Source organism: Lemur catta, chromosome 6 (assembly GCF_020740605.2).
Source record: "Lemur catta isolate mLemCat1 chromosome 6, mLemCat1.pri, whole genome shotgun sequence".
In the NCBI taxonomy this organism is placed as follows: Eukaryota; Metazoa; Chordata; class Mammalia; order Primates; family Lemuridae; genus Lemur; species Lemur catta.
This window is the reverse complement of record NC_059133.1, coordinates 94,688,653-94,712,678: the sequence shown is the minus strand read 5'-3', so window position 1 is coordinate 94,712,678 and position 24,026 is coordinate 94,688,653. Positions and strand designations below refer to the sequence as shown.

Below are 24,026 nucleotides of genomic sequence, written 5' to 3'. Positions count from 1 at the left end.
AGCTCTCTTGCTGTTCCTCCCCATCTCCTGTCTGCTCTCACCCCACCGCCATCCCCAGCACCCAGCCTGCCGGAGTGAGCTGGGAGGCAGTGACTAATGTGCTTGGAGGTGAGTCATCCGCTAAATATAAAAACTCACTCACATCCCTGGATGCAAAAGACTCTGAGAGGCTCCCTGTCCTTCCCCCAAAATCCATCCTTCCTCAGGGGGCCGAGGGAAGTTTTTGGCGAACAGAAAACAGATAAATCCCAGAGCGCAGCCGCAGTGGCATGGGCCCGCTGCCCGCAGCTCCTGCCTGCAGGTCTCCGAAGGCAGTAAATGCCCCCGTCTCTCCAGCGGCCCTCGAAAGAAGGGGCAGAGTTAGGAAGGCCAACGTCCTCTATGGAGTTATGAAGGACACAAAAGCTACCTTCAGAACCCCCAATCGCTCTTCTTCCTGCCCCGTTCCTTGTCCAGGAGACCCGAGACTGTGAATCCTCCTGCAGAGGTAGAGATGAGCCTTGCACACACGGGCAGCTTGCGGGGGAGCAGGCACGTTACCATGACGGAGCCCATGGGTTCCAGGTATGGCCCTGCCTGTGGACAGCTTCCTCCCTTAGGGCCACTCAAGTCCCTGACATAGATTGCGTCTTACTGGGCCTGACCACTGTGGGTCTTTGTTTCCCTTGGAATATGGGTCCTCTGTGTGTGCGTGTGTGCGTGTGTGTGCATAAAATAGCATGTAAACATGTAAAAGCTGACATTTACTTTGTGTCAGGTACTATGTGCAACATCTTATATGGATTATTTTGATCAGTTTTCTTAATTTCGTGAGACAGGTTCTTTCACTGTTCTCAATGGACAGATGAGGAAACCCAGGTTCAGAAAGTGAAAAACAGTTGTCCAAAAGCACAATGCTAGGAGTTACCAGAACCATGGTTTGAAACAGTACTTTATACTTTATCTCCACATCAAACAAGTAACTTTCAAACTATCGTTGATGTCAACCCATGGTAAGAAAAATATTGTATGTCATAATGCAGAGAGCCCCGCATGTGCACGTTTGTGTGGGTACACACACATGTGTGTGTACATATCCACTCATACGTGCAAATGAAACAAATGTTTTTGAAACAGCACTAATCCTGACTGCCTTCTTATTCTATTCTATTTTATTCTATTCTAATTTTATTTTAAAATTTATGGACCCCACGAAATTACTTTCGTGACCTTCTTTGGGTGTTTACCTGCAGTTTGAAAACACTGGGCTAAGTCATACCTGAACTGCACTCATCGTTCCACTGGACAGTGTCGGCACAGTTGAGCTCTAGTCCCAGGACAGGAACTAACTTCCTCTGTGACTTTATCCAAGTGTCTCCACTTCTCTGGGCTTCATCTTCTTAAAATCTGTTTGTCACAGAGTTTCACTAAATGGCCTTGGAGGCCTAGCTCCTCCCTTCCTGTAACCCCCCCTTTGCTTACATGGAGGGTGGCCTGAGGTCTCTCTCCGGGGAAGGAGAGCAGGTGCCGTCCCTGGCTGTGCCTCACCTGCATATACCTGTGCACACGTGTGACGCAGGGGAAACACCAAGGAGGGCCTGGCAGGTAGTCACGGTCACTCCCACGGTGCCCTTGTCACTGCGGCACAGAACACAGAGAAAGTGCAGTTCCCACCTTTTGGGGACTGTGGTCTGAAATGAAGCCGCGCATTTTCATATGTAAAATGATCATTGAATTCCCCTTCCCACCTTTTTGTTTGTCTGTTTCTTTGCCTTTCCTTTCTCAGGCTGCTGGAAAGGCAGAGGAAGGACCATGTTGGTGCAGGCTAGGAGGGCTCGTGGCAGTAGAGGGAGACAGAAGGAGATGAAAGGGACTGTGATACACCAGAACCGTGTGACTGTGCTCAACAGGACGAGGTCCTGGTCTCCACTTGGCCACCACGTGGCTGTGTGACCTTACACCTGGCACCTGCCCTCTCTGGGCATGTACTGGGCATGCGAGACTTGATCAGGTCTCATCTACTCTAAACGTTCTAGAATTCCGAGGTTGTACAAGTAGGGCATGGAGGAAAGCGAACCAGCCCTTGGGTGCTGTGTGTCATGAGTGACCAATCCCAGACATCCCTAGGGATGAGAATCACTTTATTGTTAATAACTAAGGTAATGTGTTGTTCTTCGCTAGTGCCAAGGAGTCTCAAACTGCCCAAGGGGCTGCCTGTCATAGGTGCAGTCCCGTCCATGCTCAATGTCATGGAGTTACCATAGCAGCTCAGCACGTAGGCACTTCCTAGTGCCGTCCATGAGGCTTCAGAGGAGAAGCGGTTTGCTCAGGTTGCAGGGCTAGCTGGTGACCCAGCCCTGTAGGTGACTGTTACTTCCGTCTCCTCGTGAGGCCTGGCCACTCCTGACCCTGGGGACTGGCTGGCTCACCCAGCAGGCCCTCTTCCTCCCTGACTGTACACGGGGAGAGGAGAGAGCTGGGAACCCTCTCCCAACCTCCATGAGTCCCAGGAAGATCCACGGCCAAGCAAAATATGCTTGGCCCCGGAACCTGGCTCTCCAGAACACAGCTCCAAGTGGTGGCATTGGCACACGTGTGACGGAGCCACACAGCTCGCTGTGCACCATCACATGCATTCTGTCTGGGGGCGCAGTGGTCCTATTGTGCAGCCCCTTCCTTCTCCAGCAAGGATGCTCAGGGCATGAGGCCTGGTGCCCTTTGGCCCTCCTCGCTGTGTGAGGACAGGCGGAGTCCCAGTGGCATCTGGAGGGTACAGAGGAGGCAGAACACCTGGGTCTAGACTCCGCCTTTATCTGGGTCTAGACTCCGCCTTCCCCCCTGCTGGCAGCACCCCAGCAGGAGCCACCTGGGGCTTAGCTACTGGCTACTGAATTCACACACTGCAAGAGACTCTGAGGGGACACCTCGATCCCTCCACCCAGGGAGAAGACCTAGACCCAGTCCATGACCACAGCCTCTGAGGGTGGACAGAGGAGGACAAGCTGCTTGTCCCCAAGTGAGCTGAGCACTGCAGCTGCGGTGGCCTCTGCAGTCCACTTGCCATCTACACTCGATTCCCTCTTGCCCTGAGCAGGGGCTGCGGCTGCCTGTCGGGTCAGAGTCCTCTGGCTCCCCTTGCAGAGGCGAGAGGAGGAGGATCACAGCGCTGCCATGTTCTGGAGCAAGGACATCCTGCATATCTGGAGGACCCAGAGAGCTACTTTGTCCAAAATGAGCAAGCCTCCCGCCACTTCCTTCCTCCAGCGGCACTTATTGAGTACCTGCCCTGTGCCAGCCACTTCCCCATCCTTAGAACGCAGCTGCTCACAGCCCGGGAGGTGGGTTCCTGTGTGCCCCTGTCAATCTGATCGGTGGTGCATAGCAAAGCACAGAGCTGCCACCTCCTGTCCTTCCCCTCTGCCCCAGTCAGTTAGGGAGAAGGGTGCTGTGACCTGCTCATAGCTGTGTTCAGGAGAGCATCTGGAGAGCTTCGAGTGTCTTAGAGAACGTAGCATCAGTCTGCAAAATGTTTCCTGCAATTGCAGCAGGAGAAGCAATTGTGTTGGCTTGAGCCCAGTTCAGAGCAGACCTTGCAGAAAAAGAAATGGGGCGTTGTCTTCTCAGGGAGAGAGAAGCCTGCCCCTCAGCTAGTCCAGGGGATGCGGGTCTGCTCCCCCTGGCCCTGCCCAGTGTGAGCTCCTAGGAAGGGTGGTCGGTGTGGGGCCATGGAGCCCCGTCACTGCTGTGTCTCCTGGGAACGCAAACCTGGCTCCCACCACTAGAGGCAGTGACAGGGAGGGAGAACTCTGGGCTCTAGGTGCTGGTCACTCTGTCCTCCAAGATGCCCTCGGTGGGCATGGGAGCTCTCACCTTTGGAGCCTCATCCTAAACTGAGGTCATCCTAGAGCTACGAAGTGGAAGAAGCGTACCCCAACATAAGCCTCGTGAGCCCCCGGCCCCTGCGTTCTGTGCACGGCTGCTCTCCCGACCCGGCTGAGCTGCCTCGCAGACGCCCTCCCCTGCCGCTTCCCCGGGGGGCCCAGCACAGGCCTGTGCCCGGCCGAGCCGGCCTCTGATGCCTTGGATTGAAATGATTCAGGGGCTGAGGAGGAATGAAAAAGGAAAAGGCCTAGGATTTGTTCCATACAAACTCATGTTAGTCTCATCAAAATCTCTGAAAAAGAGAAGCAGAGTTTACACAGGTGTTTGGGGGCCTGCTGTCTGGTTTTCTTTACAGCTCGGACCTTTTCACTCCAGGCCCAAGAGGAGCAGGTTACTTTGCATCTCAGAGGGCTGGGTAGGGCAGGGGAGGTCACTGCCACCCCTCTGTAGAACCAGAGTAATGGAAGTGGCAGAGAGACAGACAGGCCTGAACCTGTGCGGCCCTGGGGCGTCGGGAGGTGGATGAACCACACGACTCTGCGTCTCAGCTGCCGGCTCTGCCCACACTGCCCCCGGGTCATCGGGCCTGCATGCAACGAGGCAGGCACTGCACCCGGCCCGGCCTTGTGTCCTCAGCTCTAGAACGGGGCTCAGGCCACTCCCTTTATAGATTTGTTTTGAGAATGAAATGAGACGAGATGTGTTTGACAGTAAGTGCTTTACGCGTGTTGATCTGCCTTGGAGCCCCACTGCCTTGTCCGCACCGCCAGGGTTTGCTCTTTTTCCGAAGCCTGGGTCACCTTGTGGGTGGCGGTCCCGTGCGGGGAGCAGCAGGCCCTGTGAGGCCAGTCCACCCTGCGCCGGGCCCTGGCTCGGTCACGCACCTGCTGAGCCACCGTGGGCAGTGACCCCTCCGACCGGCAGGCCCCTTACGTGTCAGCTCGGAATGACCCCACTGACCCGCAGAAGTGCCTGCGGGGCCAACACAGACAAGACACGGGGACGAGCACCGGGTGGCTCACGGCCTTTACCCCACGCGCTCCCAGGCACGCTCTGAGCGCCAATTCCTCCGTTTCCGCGTCAGCAGTTGCGGGTCCGGAGCGTTCGCCGTCTTCACCGTGAGGGGCCAGGTGCGGGGCGCAGACTCCAAACCTGTCTCCCCGAAAGGCGACTTGCCTGGGGTCAGGACACAGAGGGCTCAGAGCGCTTAGTGTGGGGATCCCTGGGAGGCCGACTCCAGTCTCAGCCCCACACCCGCGGATATGGGGCTTGCATGTCATGCCTTGTCTCCGCTGGTACCTCTGTGGTGACCTCAGAGCCAGAGGCATCTTGACAGCGCCATTTGGTACTCGGGGCGAGGCCCAAGGTGCCTTTGCAGCGGGTGCATGGGTTGGCTGGATGCACGGGCCGCCTCTGCCCTCTAGTGGCGAGAGAGGGCGAGGCCGTGCAGCTCGGCGCCAAGCCGGTCAGCCCAGGACACTGCGGGACCTGATTGTTCTGGGTGAGGGTGTGCGCGGGTCACCGGGAAAGACAGCGGCCGCGGGCAGCACAAACCCAAGCTAGGCCGACATGTGCAGTCATCACCTGGACACGCTCCAGGCCCAAGATGTGGGGTTTCGCACACCTGCTTATTTGTTCATTCATTCATTCAACAAATATTTACGCAGTGTCTGGGCTGTGCGGGAGTGGCTCTAGAAAGTAGGGACACAACAGTGACCAAGACGGGCAATGAGGGAGTGACGTCGTCAGCAAGATGGTGGAATAGGACTTCCCAGCACCTGTCCCTGCACTGAAACATGAATTTAAACAACCATCCATGCGTGCAAATATCTTCACAAGAGCCAAGGAATCCAGGTGAGAGATTACAGGGCCTGGCGGGGAGGATGGTTTCACATTTCCTGGGTTGCCCCTCCCCCAAGCCTGTGCAATGCATCACAGAAAGAGGTTCCCTCCCCATGGGGGAAGGAAAGTGAAGTGAACACCCAACTTCACTGCAGACCCTGGCACCAAGCCACCCCAGTGTACTCTGGCATCAGGCCAGCCCCTGCAGACCCAGGCTCCAGGAGTCTGATAGTGTTAAAAGAAAAACTTTACACAAATTAAATTTAGCAGAGTTTAATTGAGCAAAGAAGGATTTGTGAATTGGTCAGTCCTCAGAACCAGAACAGGTTCAGAGGGCTCCAGCCCACAACATACGCAAGCAGCATTTATGGACAGAAAATGTAAGCTACGTACAGAGACAGCTCACTCAGTGGGTCCCAGCTTGTCATTTGCCTTATTTGAGCATGGTCTGATCACTTGCCCATCTGCAATTGGCTAAAGCTCAGCTACTGAGATTGGCTGAGACTTAGTTATTTCTTACAAAAGCATACTCCTATGTTAGGCTTTCAGATAGTTTATGTACTTAGTTAGGTTGCAGTTTGTTATGTAGGGACTCAAAGTAGGAAGGCATTCTCAGGCAAAATTTATTTTAATTTAACAATAGAGTGTCTGAATGGACCAAAAAAGATCCAACTATATGCTGCCTACAAGAGACTCACTTCAGCTTTAAGGACACATTTGGCTGAAAATAAAGGAATGGAAAAATATTCCATACAAATGGTAACTAAAAGAGAGCAGAAGTGGCTAAACTTTTATCAGACAAAACAGACTTTAAGTGAAAAACTGTCACAAGAGACAAAAAAGGTCATTATATAATGATAAAGGGATAAATTCATTAAGAGGATATAATAATTATATGTATACTCATCAACATCAGAGAAGCTATATGTAAAGAAAATACATTAACAGAATTGAAGGAGAAATAGACAGCAATATCATAGTAGTAGGAGACTTTAAAACTCCACTTTCAACAATGGATCTTCCAGACTGAAAATCAATAGGAAACAGTGGACTTGAGCAACACTATAGACCAAGTAGACTTGATAGACATATACAGAACATTCCATCAAACAGCAACAGAATACACGTTCAAGTGTACACAAAACATTCTCCAGGGTAGGTGGAGACATCACACTATCTGATTTCAAAATGCCATACAGAGCTACAGTCATCAAAACAGTATGATACTGACATAAAAACAGAAATACAGACCAATGGAATAGAATAGAGGACCTAGAAATAAAGCCATGCATTTTCAGTCACTTGCTCTTTGACAAAGATGCCAAGAATACCTAATGGGGAGAGGACAGTCTTTTTAATAAATGGTATTGGGAAAACTGTATATCCACAAGCAGAAAAATAAGATTGAACCCATATCTCACACCATATACAAAAGTCAACTCAAAATGGATTAAAAATTTAAAAAATAAGATCTGAAACTGTAAAACTACTAGAAAAAAAACAAAGGTTAAAAGCTTCTTGACATTGATCTGGACAATGATTTTTTTGGATATGACCCCAAAAGCACAGGCAACAAAAGCAAAAATAGATAAGTGGGATTGCATCAAACTAAAAAGCTTCTGCACAGCAAATAAAGTATCAACAGAGTGAAAGAGACAACCTACAAAATGGGAGAAAATATTTGCAAACTATACATCTGATAACAAGTTAATCTCCAAAATATATAAGAAACTCAAACAACTCAATAGCAAGAAAACAAATAACCTGATTAAAAATTGGACAAAGTACCTGAATACATATTTCTCAAAAGAAGACATAAAAATGACCAAGAGATATATGAAAAAATGTTCAACATCACTTATCATCAGAGACACACAAGTCAAAACCACAATGAGATGTCACCTCACACCTGTTAGAATGACTATGATGAAAAAGGCAAAAGGTAAATGTTGTCAAGTACATAAAGAAAAGGAGCCCCTTGAATACTGTTGGTGAGAATGCAAGTTGGTGCAACGATGATAGAAAACAATAGGGAAATTTTCTCAGAAAATTAGAAATAGAACTACTATATAATCTAGCAATCCCATTCTGAAAGTGAAATTAGTATGTTGAAGAGATATCTGCACTCCCATGCTCACTGTAGCACTATTCACAATAGCTGAGCTATGTAATCAATCATGTGTTCAGCAGATGAATGGGGAAAGAAAATGTGCTATGTATGTACGTGTGTGTGTACACAATGGATTATTTTTCATAATAATCCATTAAATAATGGATCTATTAGCCTTAAAATAATAATAATAATAATAATCCATTAGCCTTAAAAATGAAGGAAATTCTGACACACACTATGACATGGATGAACCTTGAGGGCATTATGCTAAGTGAAATAAGCCAGTCACAAAAAAGCAAATATTGTATGATTTCACATATACAAAAGACCTAGACTAGTCAAATTCATAAAGAGAAAATAGAATGATGAGGGCCAGGGGAGAAGTTAAAATAGGGAATTATATTTTAATGAGTACAAAGTTTTGGTCATGTAGGGTAAATAAGTTCTGGAGATCTAATGTACAACATGGTTACTATAGGTAATGATTATTGTATTCTTAAAATTTACTGAGAGAGTCAATCTTAAATGTTCTCATCACACACACAAAAAACTAGCTATTGAAGTGATGAATATGCTACTTAGCCTTATTGTGATAATCATTTCACAGTGTACACATATATCAAAATTTCATTGTATATTTTAAATGTATGCAATTTTATTTGTCAATCTCAATAAAGATGGAAAAATGTTAAGAAAGTCTCTCTGCTACCCACTCCCAATAAGCACATAGGGAAGTCCATCTATTCATGGGGTTTTCATTCCAGTGAGTACGATGTTTGTTAGGACATGGGTGGGGGTCTTCTCAACCCTCCCCTTGCCTCAGAGAGTCAAGAAGTTAACAACAGCAACCAAGCATTAAATTCATAAACCTTTATATCTGTTCTTTTTTGAAGTGGTCCCAACAATTAATGGCTTGTATAGGAGGAGCCATGAGCAGACCGTTGGCTGGACTGGGTTTGATCCTGGTTCCTCCACTTCCCAGCCATGTGAGTTTGAGCACATCATTTAAACTCCAAGTCTGGCCTGTTGCCTTCCAGTGGTGCCAGGAGCTCCCGAATCAGTGGGGGACTAGACTACATGGTCCCGAGCACTCTCCAGTGGTAATGTGGGAGTAGTGACGCCCACCTGAGCCACAGTGGCGGATGTTGAAGTGCCCTTCACCTGGCACTGGGAAGGAAGGATCAAAGACTCTTTTTGCTTTCTTATCAAAAGAAGGAAATAAGCTCACAATTAATTTGTTACAATTTATTCCACTTTACTGTGTTCCAGTGTTTCAGTCATCTATTGCTACGTAACAAACCACCGCCAAAGTTAGCGACTTAAAGAACAATGTCTTATTATTTCTCATGATTTCCGTGGGTTGGCTGGGCTGGACTGGACAGGTTTTCTGCTTCCCCTGATGTCAGCTGTGGCTGGGATGTCCAAAGTGGCTTCGTCATTCACATGTCTGGACCTCTGCTGGGATGGCTGGACCCCCTGAGGGCTGACCAGGCACGGCTCCCTCTGCGCGGTGTCTCCAGCAGGGTAGCCGAACCTTTACTGTGGCGGCTCAGGCTCCCAGGGCTTCACCAGGTCTGCAAGAGGCTGAGCCCCAGCGAGCAAGCGCTTATCTAAACTCTGATCACCGCATGCCCGCTAATGTCACATTAACCTAAGGGAGTCACATGACCATGCCCAGGGCTGGTGTGGGTGGGAACCACACGGGAGCATGACTGCCGGGAAGGTGGCCGTTGGGGGCCAACGTAACCGACTTCAGCAGCCAGCCAGGGAGCAGATGCGAGGAGCTCTCTGTGAAGCAGCCTAGCTGTGTCTCCAGTAGATTTGGGAGTTAGGATGCATTTTGCTGCCGCTGTCCTACCCAGAAGTGACTTTCCACCGGAAAATCCTAATGTTCTTATGATCTAGTGTGACAGGGAATAGTCTAATAAGACAAGAGGTTAGCGGAGTCTTTCTTGGCCCTGAGCACAGGCTGAAAGAGCTGCCGAACACCCGTCCCACCAGCTGGCAGGGAGATGCCCTCGGTAGTTCGCTGCTGTGCTTCTCTGAATGGGAGGCAGCCCAGCAGGGAGGCTGCCTGCACCCGAAAGGAGCACCAGAAAATTCCTCTTTTATTTCTCCTTCCCTACATATTATCAGCGGAGAATGGCAGCACAAGGGTGTTGTGATAGTGAGCACAACAGATTTTCAGGGGACTTGGCTCTAGACACACACTCTCCAAAAAATAATTTCCAGCCCTCAAGTCTTAGTTTTCTCTTTATCTTGGGTGTAGAGGTTTGGGTTAATCAGATTACTCAGGTTGTCAAACTGGCCTTTTCTTGTTTTAGATACGTGTGTATGATGTACGTATACATGATGTATGTACAATGTGTGTGTGTATTCTTTTTGATTCCCAGCCCGATGCCCCAGTCCTGTAGGCAAACATTCTACTGCACTTAATGTCTGTCTTTTATTTGAGTGCATTCTTCCAAACCGTGTATTATGCCTTTGTATGCATGCACGCTTAATTTACATAAATGGTGTTGTGTGAGCGATGCTATTTTGCTTTTTACCTTTTCTGTCACACTGTGGACTTAGGCCTGTCCTTGTCGCTTTGTATTCTTCTAGTTTGCTGCTTCGTGGCGTGCACCCACCCAGCCCCGTCCTCCCTTCTGCTCTGTCACCTGGCCATTCTCCCACTGCAGAGCTTCCCCTCCCTGCCCCTCCAATGTCACTGCAGGAACAGCCCCAGCAGATTCTGAGAGAATTTCTTTGGGCTCTGTAAACAGGAGCAGGAAGACCTGCACACAGGCATGTGGGTCACAAATATGCCTGGGTAGTGCCAGAACGCTGCTCTGACCCGACGCCGGGCCTCTGCCCCCAGCAGCAGTGCCACAGACAGACCTTCTCTTCCCAGCCCGTCCTGGGAAGAAGATGGAGACTCGGGCCCTGCTTGCAAGGCTCTTATGACATTATTGCCCCTGCACCCCTGACTCAGGCCCTCTGTGGACTTTGGTTTGTTGGATTTGCCCTGGGCAGTCTGACCAAGCCCCTGGCAGCCCCAGGCCACATCCACCTGCCTTGTCACTTTGTCCCATCCATCTTCCCCTCCCCAGATGGGTGTTGACAGATCTGCATCGTGGTAAATGCGCCAAAGCAACTGGGAGCTGGATTTTACTCAAAGAGAGGAACTTGATGGAGAGGAGATAATTTTACCTCCTCGACAGTTACCTAACAAATCTCAGTGTTTAGCCCGGCACTGTCTCCAGAGATCATACTGCAGCACATTCACGGGTTAGGAAGTGCTGTGTTTACCATTCACAGTGGCTCTGAGAAGCCGACCTCTGGGGGACAGGTATGGAGTAAGCTATGTTACTGTGATGAAATGACACCGTGCCAGCCTGGAAGTCACGCAGCTTTGGGGACCTACACCAGATCACCTGTTCTGTGCACTTCATTTCACAGGTGAAGACACTGAGACCCAGAAAAATGGCCTTCCCAAGGCTGCTGAGTGAGAGGCCATGCTGCGACCAGAACCCAGGCCCATCGCCCTGGCCCGTCCTCCTTTCACACCACTGCCCCAATTTCCTCTCCGCCAGCCTGTGCTGCAGGGACCCCAGAGCCGCAGACAGTCCCCAACTTTACTCCACGAGGTTGAACTTATTCCTTCCCCAGACTGGTTTTGAGAAACACTCAGAAATACGAAACTGGCTTTACTGGTGATTTTCCTTCCGTTTCCAATTGGTGCAGTAAACAGTAAAATAAAACAAGAATAAGTAAAATTAATAGGAAGGAGAAGATAAGAATCAGAACTGTTTCTCAATTGTGAAAAGTCAGTAGTGGAATAAGGGAATAAGATCTCTTAAGAACTCTACGAGGGGTGTCCCCTCTGCTTTGTGGATGGAGAGACAGAGTCAAAGAGGCACTCGAGGGGTAACTGAACAAATGTGACCAATAGTTTAGCAAATATATCTAAAATTACACAAACGGTTCCTTGTTATCCTATTCACAAGAGCCGCTGAAGTAGGTTTTACTCCTTTGTAAATGTCTCTTCCTTGTAGCTCAAAGCAATTATTCCTCACAGTGTGTTTTTCTTCTTTTATCCAGCGTGCCTTGAGAGTGATAATAACAGTGGTAGTTTCAGAAGTACCAAATAACGTCCCTGTAATACTCTAAAATTTGAAAGTTGACTATAAGAATCCATGCTTAAGGAAATCTTAATTCTGGACAAGCGATTAGTCAGGTAGGATTTGGAGATGTGGGAGTAAGTTCTGGTCATAAATAAATATCTCATTGGACACGTTTGAGGTCCTGCTCTTGGGAGAAACCTGCCACTCCACCTTGCCCTAGAATGCCCCAGAACCTTCCTTTGCAAATTAGAACAGGTGGGGGGTGGGGCCTTCAAACTTTTTGCTAATTTGATCATTTGAATGGCTGGGCCAAAGAACCCCTTGAAGGGAACATGACACATAAACCTCAGCGGGTTTCCCAGGCCCATGGCAACAAGTCTGGTGCTAGTGAACAGCATCCCTGGCCCTGGAAGCCCAGTTCTTGGCAGCTGCCACCTTAACCTATGCTTTGAGATCAGGGAGCTTTTTTTCTTTTTAATTCACATACTGTAAAAATCATCCTTTTAAATTATACAGTGCAGTGAGTTTGGTACACTCACGAAGTTGTGCGACCATCATCACCATCTAATTCCAGAACATTTTTATCACCTCAGAAAGAAACCTCATGCCCACTAGCTGTCACTCCTAAGTCCCTCCCTTCTGTTCTCCAGCCCCTGGCAAATGCTCGTCTTTGCTGTTTATGGATTTTCCTCTTCTGGACATTTCATATACACGGAATCATGCAAGATGAGGCCTTTTGTGACTGGCCTCCTTCATCTAACGTGTTTTCAAGGTTCATCCATGTTGTAGCAGGTGTGGGCACTTCATTCCTTTTCATGGCCGAGTAATATTCCATTGCGTGCAGGTACCACATTGTGTTTGCCCTTCATCTGTTGATGCAGCCATGGAGGATTTTGGTCCTAGTCTGAGCTGAATTTGAAAGCTGTAGACAAGGAGTATGTTTTTCCACTTCCCAATCAGGAGGCTAAGGTCACAAACTTAGTGGTTTAGGAAGATTACTGTGAAAATCAGGTTTGTGGTGAAGCAGAGATGGAGGATGATGAATTTGGAGCTTCAATCTACTAAACAGGAAAGAAAAGTCAAGGTCACCTAGGGAACATTGGTGTAAGAAGAAAACCTTTCTCTCTCTCCCCCAATCACTGATTGGAAATCCACAAACCACAGGCTTAAAAGAGAAGAAGAGAGGCTTGTCTTGGGGGTGAAAACTCAGTGGTGGCTGCAACCTTGCCTCATATTTCTCCTGGCGGTGCTGTTGAGAATCAGCTGACCGCACTCCTTCCTGGAACGTGCATCTCTGATAATTGCCCCTTGCACAATTATCTTCCAAGCCCTGTTGTTAATGAAATGAATGATTTAGTTGTCCTTGTTAGCAATGGCCCACACTGCACAGAGACCCGTTGCTGCATCCATGAGGTTGGCGGGAATGCCAGCCAAGGCACCTGTGAGTGATTCTTACAATTAGCTCCCTTATCTCTGCTTGATTGGGGAGGGGATGGTTGCCAGAGGCCACAGGGGTGCAGCCTGTCCCCTGCTCAGTCCCGACCATGCATCAAGAGCTGGGAGCATCTAGGAGCAAAACAAGAAATGAAGCCAGGGCTGGGCTCCCTGTTCGCCAATTTTGACCCTTAAAGCCTGAGGCTGCTTCCTCCCAGCACGGGGGAAGGACACCCTGAAGGATTGTGGTGACAGGCTTCCTGGCAGGCTCACTGGGGTCCAGGGGGAAGTTCTGCTGGCTAGCAGATGGAGTGTCCAGCCCTCCCTGCCTCACCACTGCACAGCTTCCCCCCTCCCTCCACCCAATCACCAAAGAGAACATCTTTCCTGGCCTGTGGTAGCAGGTTTTGCCCTTTTCCCTCCTTCTCTCTCCCCGGCCATGGCTGTCAATACTGCTCCTCTGTCTCCTGCCGGTCCCACCTTCCTCTGTTGCTCATTCTTGCTGCTTTTCAAGGGAAAGGAAAATAAACAGGGGCCAGAACAGCAGACAGGAATGGGCATGGTGGGGCAAGTAGACCTGGTGGGGGGACAGAGACATGAATATAGAAAGTTATTTGGAAAACACCGTGTTAAACACACACATGAATGGGTCCACCCACCACATACACTTGCACATACGCATTTCTCCCCATCATGTCTTCTGGAAGATTGTTGTCAGGAGTAAGTTCCTTGGTTTGGGAAACAGCTGCCCAGAGTTGTGACTGAGACGTGTGCTTCAGCTTACACAGGCGAGACTGGTGCTCAGCTAAGGGGCTCCTGTGAAATTAGCAGAATCAAGTGTTCACTGGACGATTCCAGAGCCAGCTGGTAGAGGCCATGCAGGTACGGGTGGGCGGTGTGTGCACTGAGCTGGCTCCACCCATTTAACTGGCTGTGACTCTGGGCAAGCCACTTATCCACAGCAATAGATAGTAGACACTCAAAAAATGCTTGTGTACACATATTTATTTATGTTGACAGCCTCTGCACATCACTCAGTAAAACTTTTGAGGCGACTTAGAATAATAATAATAATGAGACAAAAGGGAAACTAAACTAGGTGATGGGAACATAATATGTGAAGAATATAATAAAATTAAAGATGAGACCAGCACCTGAAAACTCCTTCAATTTAGCCAGAGAGGCTACGAGTTTGGCCTGAGAAGCACAGCCCTTCCTGGTTTTGATGTGAGAAGCACATGGCCCTGGGTCCCGGCACAGAGGTCCACTGGAGGCCGAGGGCGGTGCCCTGCGTAGCACCTTTCCAGTGGAGAAGACGAAGCCCCCTGTGGCTGCTTCCAGAAGGCCAGCACTCCCGCCGGTACAAACCAAAGTGTCGACACCCAAATTCTCCAGCTTGATCTCCACTGTCTGCACTAGTCATGCTCTGTGTCTTATAAAAAGCAGCGGTGCTCTTCCATGCCAGCAAAACCGTGTGTGAGCTTAGAGAGAGAGGAGGGCTATCTTTGGCGGGGGAGGGGGGCTAACCGTTTTCTTAGGGCCTCTCTTTCCCCACACGGAGACTGCTGAGACAGCTTTGCTCAGAATCCCAAGGGTCTGCAAACCCCTAGGCTCATCTAGGACACTGGATGGACATCAGAAAAAAAAAAGAAGGAGGGAGGGAGGGAATAAAGGAAAGGAGGAAGGGAGGGAAGGAAAGAGAAGGAAGGGAGGAAAGAAGGTTGGTTTTTATTGCTGCTTGTACAGGATTATTGTGAGAACCAGTAGGAAAATTTATATTTTGAATCTAATAAATTGGGGCTTCCTCTTCTCATTCATCAAGACCACTCTTTGGTTCTTTTCATCCCAATAAAACAAGACGTGGCGCACAAGAGACCGAGGAGACGGTAGCGAGCGCTTGTTGAGTGAGTGGGCCGCGACCCAGACCGCCTGGGTGTGGATCCTGGCCCTGCTGCTTACCAGCTGTGCCACGCTGGGCGAGGCACTTAACCTCTCGCTGCCTCGGTTTCCTCATCAGTAAAAGTGGCTGTCGGTAGTGCCTACCTCATGAGGTTGTCGTGAGGGTGAAAGCATCGCCATGTACATGGCGTGTACAGTGGTGTTTGGCACACGGCCACAACCTAGTAAGCGTTAGCTGGTGTTTGCTGTGTGTGTAAGTGGACCACTCTTTGCAATGCTGGTTTCCATTACGCAGTTTCCATCCAGCCCTCTGTCCTCACGTGGGGCATCCTGTCTCCCCTCAGGGACCCAGGGGTGACTTAGCTCACCCGGCAGTGCCTGGGTTCCGTGAGTGTGAGGAAGGGAGGGAATGAGGTTTCCTGTCTTTGATTGCTTTGCCTGGGGCAGAAGGAATCTATGGTGGCACACACTCACAATCTTATTTTGCAGTTGTGGGATGTTTACAGTCAAACCTCTCCCTAATCTACATGCTCTATAAGCCCAAAGGGCATGGGGTAGGGGTGGGGGCAGCAGGCAGTCAGTGAACGCCTCCCTGACAGCAGCTAAATGGCTGAGCTCTGGGAAAGGACACTCGGCTGGGGTGTATCTTGCCTAAAATTCGTAGACCCATTCTCTTGATCTGACCTACTCCTGGGGTAAGGTCTGATAGACGGGGTTTCCTGAGGGTCTCCCAAAACACTTGGAAGGCGTTGTCTACACGTAAGGGGCTGATGCTGTGAAGACCCAAGGTGAGAGTTGCCAGCAGAGTGAGGGCCAATACCTTGAGCTAGAAGGTTTATATTACTATCTTCCTGACACATCACTGCTAGGGTTTTCCTGATGCATCAGCCTGCTAAATGTAGGGTTTGGCCATGTCCCTTGGGGAATTTACTATCTAGGAAGACCAAACTCGCAGGCTGAACTCCATGGTAGTGGCAGTGCCAGTCCTGGGGGGTGGAGGGAAGAGGTGTGGGAGACTTTGTGGCTGTGGAGGGGCTTCAGCCAAGCAGGGAAGGTGGCTGGGTTTGAGCAGGCAGTGGAGAGGGAAGCAGGGACATGCCAGAGAAGAGGACTTGGGTGTGTGCACACCAGGGAAGGAGAGGAGAACAGGCCGACAGAAGAGCCAGAAGCAGCATGTTGATTTTCCATGGGGAGGGTCTGGCTGGAGTGAGGACAACCTGGAAGCCCCAGTGGAATAATTTCTACCTGATTCTATGGGAAGTGGCGTGTGACAGCATGGGGACTGGGGTGGGCCACCAGGACTTGCCTTCTCTCTGGAACCAGCTGGAACCATCCCCAGAGTCAAGGGCAGGGCAGAGCGGGGGTCTGCAGCAGCACATGCAAATGGGTCTGCATGTAACCAAGTGTCTGTGGTCAACCGCGAGCCTAGTCTCTTAATCCCCTTGGCTGTGAGCATGGATAACCCTCGGCTTACATAGATGTGATTTTTGACAAGCCCTCACAAGACCACAGTGTCATCTTGTCAGAAGGAGAAACTGAGGCAGTATATGCTAAAGATCCCCGTTCTAGGAGCTGTGGAATCACCGTGGAGTAAGACGTAGAGTGCAGACCACTGGGCCCTTCCTTCAGTGATCTGGCTTCTGACCTTGGTTCTTTTCCACATATCTTTTATCGAGGGAAAAAGGATGTGCGTAAGTGAGGTTATTTGGACAAACAGCCATTTTAATCGCTTCTCGTTAGGCACAGGTTGATGGAGGTGGGCGGGAGGAAGAGGGTTGCCTGGATCTGGGGTTTCCGATCCTCCGCCCTCCTTGGCCTGTGGGTGCGTGGGGAGCTGGAGGCTGCATGAGCCGTTAGCCGATTAGGAAAGATACACACTTAATCTTTAGCCCTGCGGGAGGAGGAATGAGGGCAGGGGAAGCCCTAAACCTGAGACAGAGGAGCGGGCGGCCCTGGTGGAGGCGCGAGACCCTTCCCCGGTGTGGGCCAGGAAGGAAGGCTGTGGGCCAGGGCTGTGGGCACACTCGGAGGATGTGGGTGGTCTGCCTCCGCCTGGGTGCTGCCCATCCCTGAGTTTCACCCCAGCCCTCGTTGGCACCGCTGCCTTCATCCTTTGCCCTCCAGGTGCCCCTCTTCCACCCCAGCTGCCTCTTGTTCACTTTCTCCCTTGGGCCTGAGAGCGGATGGCAGGGTGCCCAGCCCGGCATGCCCAGCGTGGACAGCAGCCTCAGTTCCTGCCGTGTGTGCGTGTGTGTGCATGTGTGTGTGTGCACGCGTGTGTGTAGGGGCTGGGACTGGGGCCAACGACAGGTCGGAGTACAGGAGTAGAGAGCTTCGGGGAGGGTGGGGCTGCCCACGAGTCCCGCCCTAGAGGACCCTGGAGCCCAGAGGACCCTGCGCTGGGACCCACGACCGCCGGCAACACCTGAGCAGCCAGAGCAGCTTCAGTCTCTGACCAGAGGAGCCTGGGAGGAGCCGCAGGAGTAAGTTACGATGGAGGATGGGGCGTGGCTGGGCTCCAGGGACGCCGAGGAACAGTGGGTGCTGCAGAGCCAGAGAGGGGGGAAATGAGAGGTCTCCGTGCCTCTCCGCACTCTCGCCCCTTGTGTGTGCACAAAATCCACATCCCTTTCCCTGCTGCCCTGCGACCCGGAGGGCACTGCCGCAGGCTGGACTCCAAGCAGAGCGACAGAGGGTGGGAGGATTGGTCCGGGGTTCTGGCCAGTGGGGTCTCCCCCTAGGCCCGCTGCGCGTGGCCGTTCGACCTCGGGGGCAGGCGTGGAGGGGTGGTCATGTCGGGGGACCCAGGAGCCCAGGCGCCAGAGACCCTCAGCCAGCCGTGCTGTCGGGTGGGGTGGGGGGAAGAGTAAGCGGAGGGGGGAGGTTTGGACAAGACACAAATCCTGCTTCCACTTATAGGTGCTCACGGCGGCCAGGACCTGGAAAAGCTCTGCGGTCAATACGCTCCGCCTTAGAAGCGGAGGTGGGAGATGGTGCCGTCTGGTAGGAGCCTTCTTTTGTATACTCAGCCCAGCCTGGATGTCAGACGTTTGGGATCAGGGGCTGGATGAACGATGCCTTGGGCCAGCTGTCGCCTCCCCTTCACTTGTCTAGCCCTGAGGGTGGATTCCTGGTTCCTGGTGCACTTCCACCCCGTCACCCTCCTCCTTGTCCTCTGTCCTCTCCTGGTGGTGGCTGTCCTGGCTTCCTGTCCTGGCAGGAACCTCTGGGGCTGGCAGGACCCCTGGCTGCCCCCAACCTGGGCCCGGTGGTTCTCTCAGGTACATATTCTATGAAGTAAGGCTGGTGGGGGGCCCTGGAGAGTTCTAGGGTCTCTTTTTGGGGGGAGGATTGCCCAGGATAAAAAAAAAATGACCTTCCTATGTAGAAAGGAGAACCCATGATGGGGGCATGTCAGGAGGGGGCTCTGCCCCGTCTAGGGCTGCCTGACCCCAGCACCAGCTCCCATCTGCCATCTCCTGCCGTGGCAGGGAGCAGGTTAGTGGGAAGCAGCAGTGGAATTCGTTGTCCCTCCCACCTAAGAGGAACCCCCGACTCTTGTTTCTGCCTGGGCTCTGGTAGCCTCTGCCCAGTTTTCTGAGCCCCACACCCAGGCTCCTTCCAGATACCATGCGGACGGTCACGTTCCACCCACATGTGCCTTGTGCCGGGCTGTGCCAGGCCTGCAGAATCGCTGCTCAGTAAAGTGCACCTGCCCTCCGGGGTTCAGGGTCCGGGAAGGGGACAGATGTGGGTGCAGCAACTGCGGTGCAGTGTGAGCAGGGCGGCGTGCTCTGGGGCAGGCAGGAGGGGCAGCGGCCTGGTCCCCCGGCCAGGGGCTGAGGTGCCAGGAAACGCTTTTCAGAGAAGGTAGCACTAATCATCACTGACATTCCCCCCGCACACACGCCGTGCTTATTATGGGCAATGTCCTGCTCTGAGCGCTTCATGAGGGTCAGCTCACCTAATCCTCAGGACAGCACTGTTTGAGGCCCAGAGGGGTCAAGTAACTTGGCAGGTGGCAGGGGCTGGTGCAGAATTCACACCAGGCCCTTTGGCTGGCGTCCTCCACCTCCGTACCCTCCCACCCCCTGGGCAGCTAGCAGGGAGCAGACAGTGGTCCAGCCAGGAGAAGCAGATCCTGACAGTCACACCTCCTCCCTTTGTCACTGCTCACCTTCACCCCGTCCTCTACGCCGGGACTGAATGAGCCATCCAAACGCCAGAGGGATCTTTGCAAGGATCGTGGCACTGCCTGCTGGAGATCCCCGGGTGGCTTCCCACGCCCTGCCCTGCGGGGCACCGCAGCCCTCGGTAGTCCCCTCTGGCCCCTGCCTTCCTCCCCAGCCTCATCTCCCTGAACACCACCCTCGTCCAACACGACCACTCACCAGACTCCACACACTGTCCTTGGCAGTCCCCAGGCCTTAGCATGTAACTGATTTTCTGCCAGAAATGCTCTTGTCTTCTGGTGTCCTGACAAATGCCTGCACATCTTCTAGATTCTGGTCAGTTGTTACTTCCCAGGAAGCCACCCCTGACTGCCCCAGGGCCAGGGTATTTGCTTTGTTCCTTAGGTTTCCCAGGTCTTGGGACAGACTCCTACTCTACACCCCGCTCCACCTGGCAAGCGCTGGCCATGCGTCTCTTCCCAGCTCCATGCTCAGTGACTTCCCGCGAAGCATTCATAACTTGAAGCCCATCATGGCGGGAGTGCTTACACCACAGAATTGGCCGGCGCTCCAAACCAGCTGTCCCACCGTAGGAGCCTGCTAAGCACACACAGACCCCCTCACTGTGGTCTTTCTCCTGCTGCCTCACCGTTGCGGATTTGCCTGTCTCCTTTCCCAGGCTGCGAATGCTTCAAAGGCAGGTTTTCCTTATCTTTGTAAAGACAGGTCCAGCGTAATGTCTGTGGGAGATACCAATAACTTGTGAGACATGCCCTAGACTTGTCATTTCATTGTGGTGACAAGGCACTCTGCTGCCACCTGTTCCTTTGAAAACTCTGCCATGCCAGGCCAGCTTCCTGCTCAGAAGCCTCAGGAGCTCCCCCTACCCATTGACCAGAATGCAGAGTCTCCTGAGGTCAAGGCATTTTTATCAGTTTTATCAGTGTGACTCAGTGCTCAGGACGACGCCCAGCATGGAGACATGCTGAGTGCCACCCAACACGTTATTGTCAAATAAATAGATGATAATGTTAAATCTCCTTACGACAGCCTTCAAGACCCTTTATTAATAATTCTCCTCTCTCTCTGCTTCTGTCGCGTGCTTCCCCCACGGTCGGAACCTCCATCAGTCCCACGGATCCGCCTGCTCGGCCCCAGGAGTTAGGACCTGTCCAGGCACCACACACTCTGGTCCCGGCATGAAACTGCCCCTCCCTCCTCTTGCCTAAGGCCGCCTCATTCTTCAGGCTGACTTCAGCAGCACCTGCTGTCTCCCGCTCTTCCTCTGGCACCAGCCTTAAAGGTTAGAATGTTTTCTACGGCCTCAGGCTTTGAGATTTGAGGCTTTGAGCAGCTTAGGGGCAGGGCTGACATACAGACAGCTTTGGTCCCCTCCCAACCCCTCCATACCTACCTTAGGGTCTCATACACAGTAGCCACCCAGTGTGGGTTTGTGTTCTGTATTCAACCACATTTTTAAAAAAATTAGAGACCAGCAAGATGTATGCAAGTCCCCGCCTCTGATCCAGCCACCCCATGGAGTTGATTTTATAGCAGACATTCCCCGAGTGTCAGTGGAGGTTGCAGAGGGGCGGTGTGTCCAGAACATGACCGAGGCAGTGTTAGCTGCACTGGCCCTGAAATATCCTTTTCCCTTTCCTTCCAGTCCACGGCCCCCTTGCTCCTGGCTGGCGACAGCTGCTGCTGCCCACTGGTGGACTACAGCCAGGGCCAGCTCAGTGTGAGGGTGCAAAGGGGAGTGGGAGTGAAGCCTGGAGGGGAGGCTGGAGAGGGAGCCTGGCCAGGGCTGAGTCATCCAAACCTTCTGATGGAGGACAGAGCTTAATGCAGGCTTTGGAACCAGGTGACCTCAGACCTCAGTCTGCATCTCAGCTCTGCCAGTTGTTTGCTGTGTGACTGTAGAAGGTATACTTAACTTTTCTGGGCCTCAACTTTCCTATCTATAAAATGGCATGATAATACCCACTTTATAGAAGGAAATAAAAGAAGATGGGATTAGACAATGTATGAAAGTGTTTGGCACAGGGGCTGGCACACACCATTTCGTTATTGTTAGCTGTTCTCTGTTTCCACTGGAGGCAGACGGAAGGCTTCCTTGTGGTTAAGGCCATGTGGCTGAGGCTGGACAGGTCACAAGTAGTGATGCAATGTTGGGTCACTGGATGTTGGCCATGGGCTAAAGCCTTTCCACTCGGAGTATGAGCCACAGGCTGGAACATCAGCATCACCTGGGAGCTTGTCGGAAACACTGAATCTTGCTCTCCACCCCAGGCACGCTGATTAAGAAGCGGCTTTTCAACCAGCAAGATCCCCACATGCTCATCAGAGTACAAGGCTCTGGGCTGGGGCACTTTGGGAGAGTCCTTCTGTGGTCACTCCAGTAGCTTCTCCCCCTCTTTCCGATGCTGCCAGGCACTGCCTGCAGCCAGGTAGGCACCCTGGGCTCAGGTGGTGCATGGAACAGTGAGGACTGGGCAGGGCCAGCTGTGCCACCGGCAGGACTGCAGTGTGACCGAACTTCCCCTGCCTGCCCAGCAGATGGCGAGCGTGTGCCAGTGGTGCTCCTCAAAGGCAGGTGACTTGCGGGATGCGGTGAGATCTCTGACCAGTGCGCAGCTGTACGGAGTCGTGTCTGCCAGCCAGGCCTGGGCTGGGGGCTGGTGCTCCCAGTGAGAGCGCTTCCCTCCAGCACACTGTCGATGTCCGGGTTTGCCCAGGCGGCCGCGCCTGAGGCTGGTGTCAGAGGACAGCCCTGGCCCCGGTTCCTGGCTGAGGAAGGATGCTCAGGCGTGTGGGAGCGTCTCCCCGCCGCGGGCTCCGTGGGCCCCACTCCTCACCCCTGCACCTGCATGGGAGTCGGCGTTTGCCCCCGTTAGCAACCAGGTTCCGGGTTAAGTTGAAATGGAAAGTTAAAGGAATTTTAAAGCTGGTATTATGTTCTCATCAGACAGCAAAAGCCACCCTTACGCGGTAACAAGAAGGAAGCCTGCTTGTGAATCCCGAGGGCTGCAGGGTGGCCTGGGTGGGTGAGGTCTAATGTTGGGGTGGTGAGGAAAGGAGGGGCTCTTCCTTATCAGTCTCTTGCCAAAATGGAGTGTGAGCAGAGAACATTCGGGAATTTGTAGTGTGGGAGTCTGGGTCCTGGGCTGGGAGTTCAACGCCTGAGTTCTCTCCCTGGAGCCCCGGAGGGCAGGGCGGGATGTTGGAAGGAGCCCAGTCTCCGAAGCCAGACTACTCAAATCCCAGTGTGCCCACCTATCAGTTGTGTGTCTTTGGACAAGTCACTTAACCTTTCTGTGCCTCAGTTTCCCTATCTCTCAAATGGAGGTGATGGGAGTATAAACTGCATACTGTTATGTAGTGTTTAAATGATTATTTTATACATGTAAAGTAGCTGGCACACAGTAGGTGCTAAACAGGTGTTTGTAGTTATTTCCCTTTAGTGTCGGTCTCTCTGTCAGCAGAACAGGCAGAAGCACCCTGGCCTTCTCTAAGGGGCAGCTGAGGCCCCAGGAGAAGAGCCCAGAGGAAGAAGTCCCGCAGAGCTGACACCACCTCTCCTTCCTCTCCAGGTCTTTTTCATACTGTGACAGAAGCCAGAGCAGCTCACCTTCCTGCATGTCTACCACCGTGGCCCCATGCCCTTCACCTGGTGGGCTAGAGTCAAATAGGTACCAGGTGGCCAAGGTGAGTGACACATGCCGTGGGTGGCCCTGCCCCAGCACTTGTGAGGCAGGTCTGCTGGGCTGACTCCGTCTTGGGAGAGGTGCATGTCTGTGATATCACAGCTTGTCTTCAAGCTGCCTATTCCCTGAAGCCATGAGACTGGCCTCTGCACCCATCTTGTCTCTGTGGCTCCTTGGAGCCTCCTGGCTACCCCTCCCTGGGGTGGGTGGCTGCTGGGACATGCTCATAGCCATCAGCCCAGAGAGTGCGGAGGGAGTTATAAACGCTCTCGTTTTGCACCTTCTTAACTCCAGCCCTCCATCATGGCTGTGGGTGGCTCATGCCATACCCCCACAGGAGAGGATCTTTCCAGAGATTTTCTCTGTAGGGTTACAGAGGTGTTATTTGCAGCTTGGAGGATGAAACATGAAAGAAAAACCCAAACCACAGTGAGGCCCAGCCCCACTGATTCTCCTTTCTGTTCCCACTGCACTCTGCAGCCTTCTTCATCGGGATGCTTAACTCCTTGGTCCATGCCTTCCTGCACCTGTCCTACCTGGCCAGTCTGGGCCCACGCTTGCATCCCTACCTGTGGTCGAAGCGACATCCTACCATCCTACAGCTGGCAGGGAAACCCCATTGGCTCCAGGGTTCTATTCTTGGCTACACCAGTGACAGGTATTTGACTACAAGCAAGCCCTTCTCCTCCGTGGGTCTTCCTTAACTTCCCAACTCACAGGGTCTCAGTGGTCACCTTGTCAGACCTGGAACCAGCCCTAACTCACTGACACAATGCGGGACTTTGAGCCTCAGTCTTATCACCTATAAGATGAGGGGCTGGGCTAACGCCCTCTAAGCACTAATGTCCCGCGAGTCTGCGGTCACGGATGGCACCCTCCAGGTGCCTGAGTG

At 51.9% G+C, this 24,026-nt stretch overlaps 1 long non-coding RNA gene across 1 annotated transcript; it reads left to right on the top strand.

Annotated features, from left to right (window-relative positions):
* The first annotated feature begins 21,267 nt into the window (after window positions 1-21,267).
* Window positions 21,268-23,786, top strand: LOC123640714. The gene is made up of 3 exons (XR_006736027.1): window positions 21,268-21,353; window positions 23,021-23,135; window positions 23,615-23,786. It is a non-coding gene; the product is annotated as an uncharacterized LOC123640714 (long non-coding RNA).
* The last annotated feature ends 240 nt before the right edge of the window (window positions 23,787-24,026 follow it).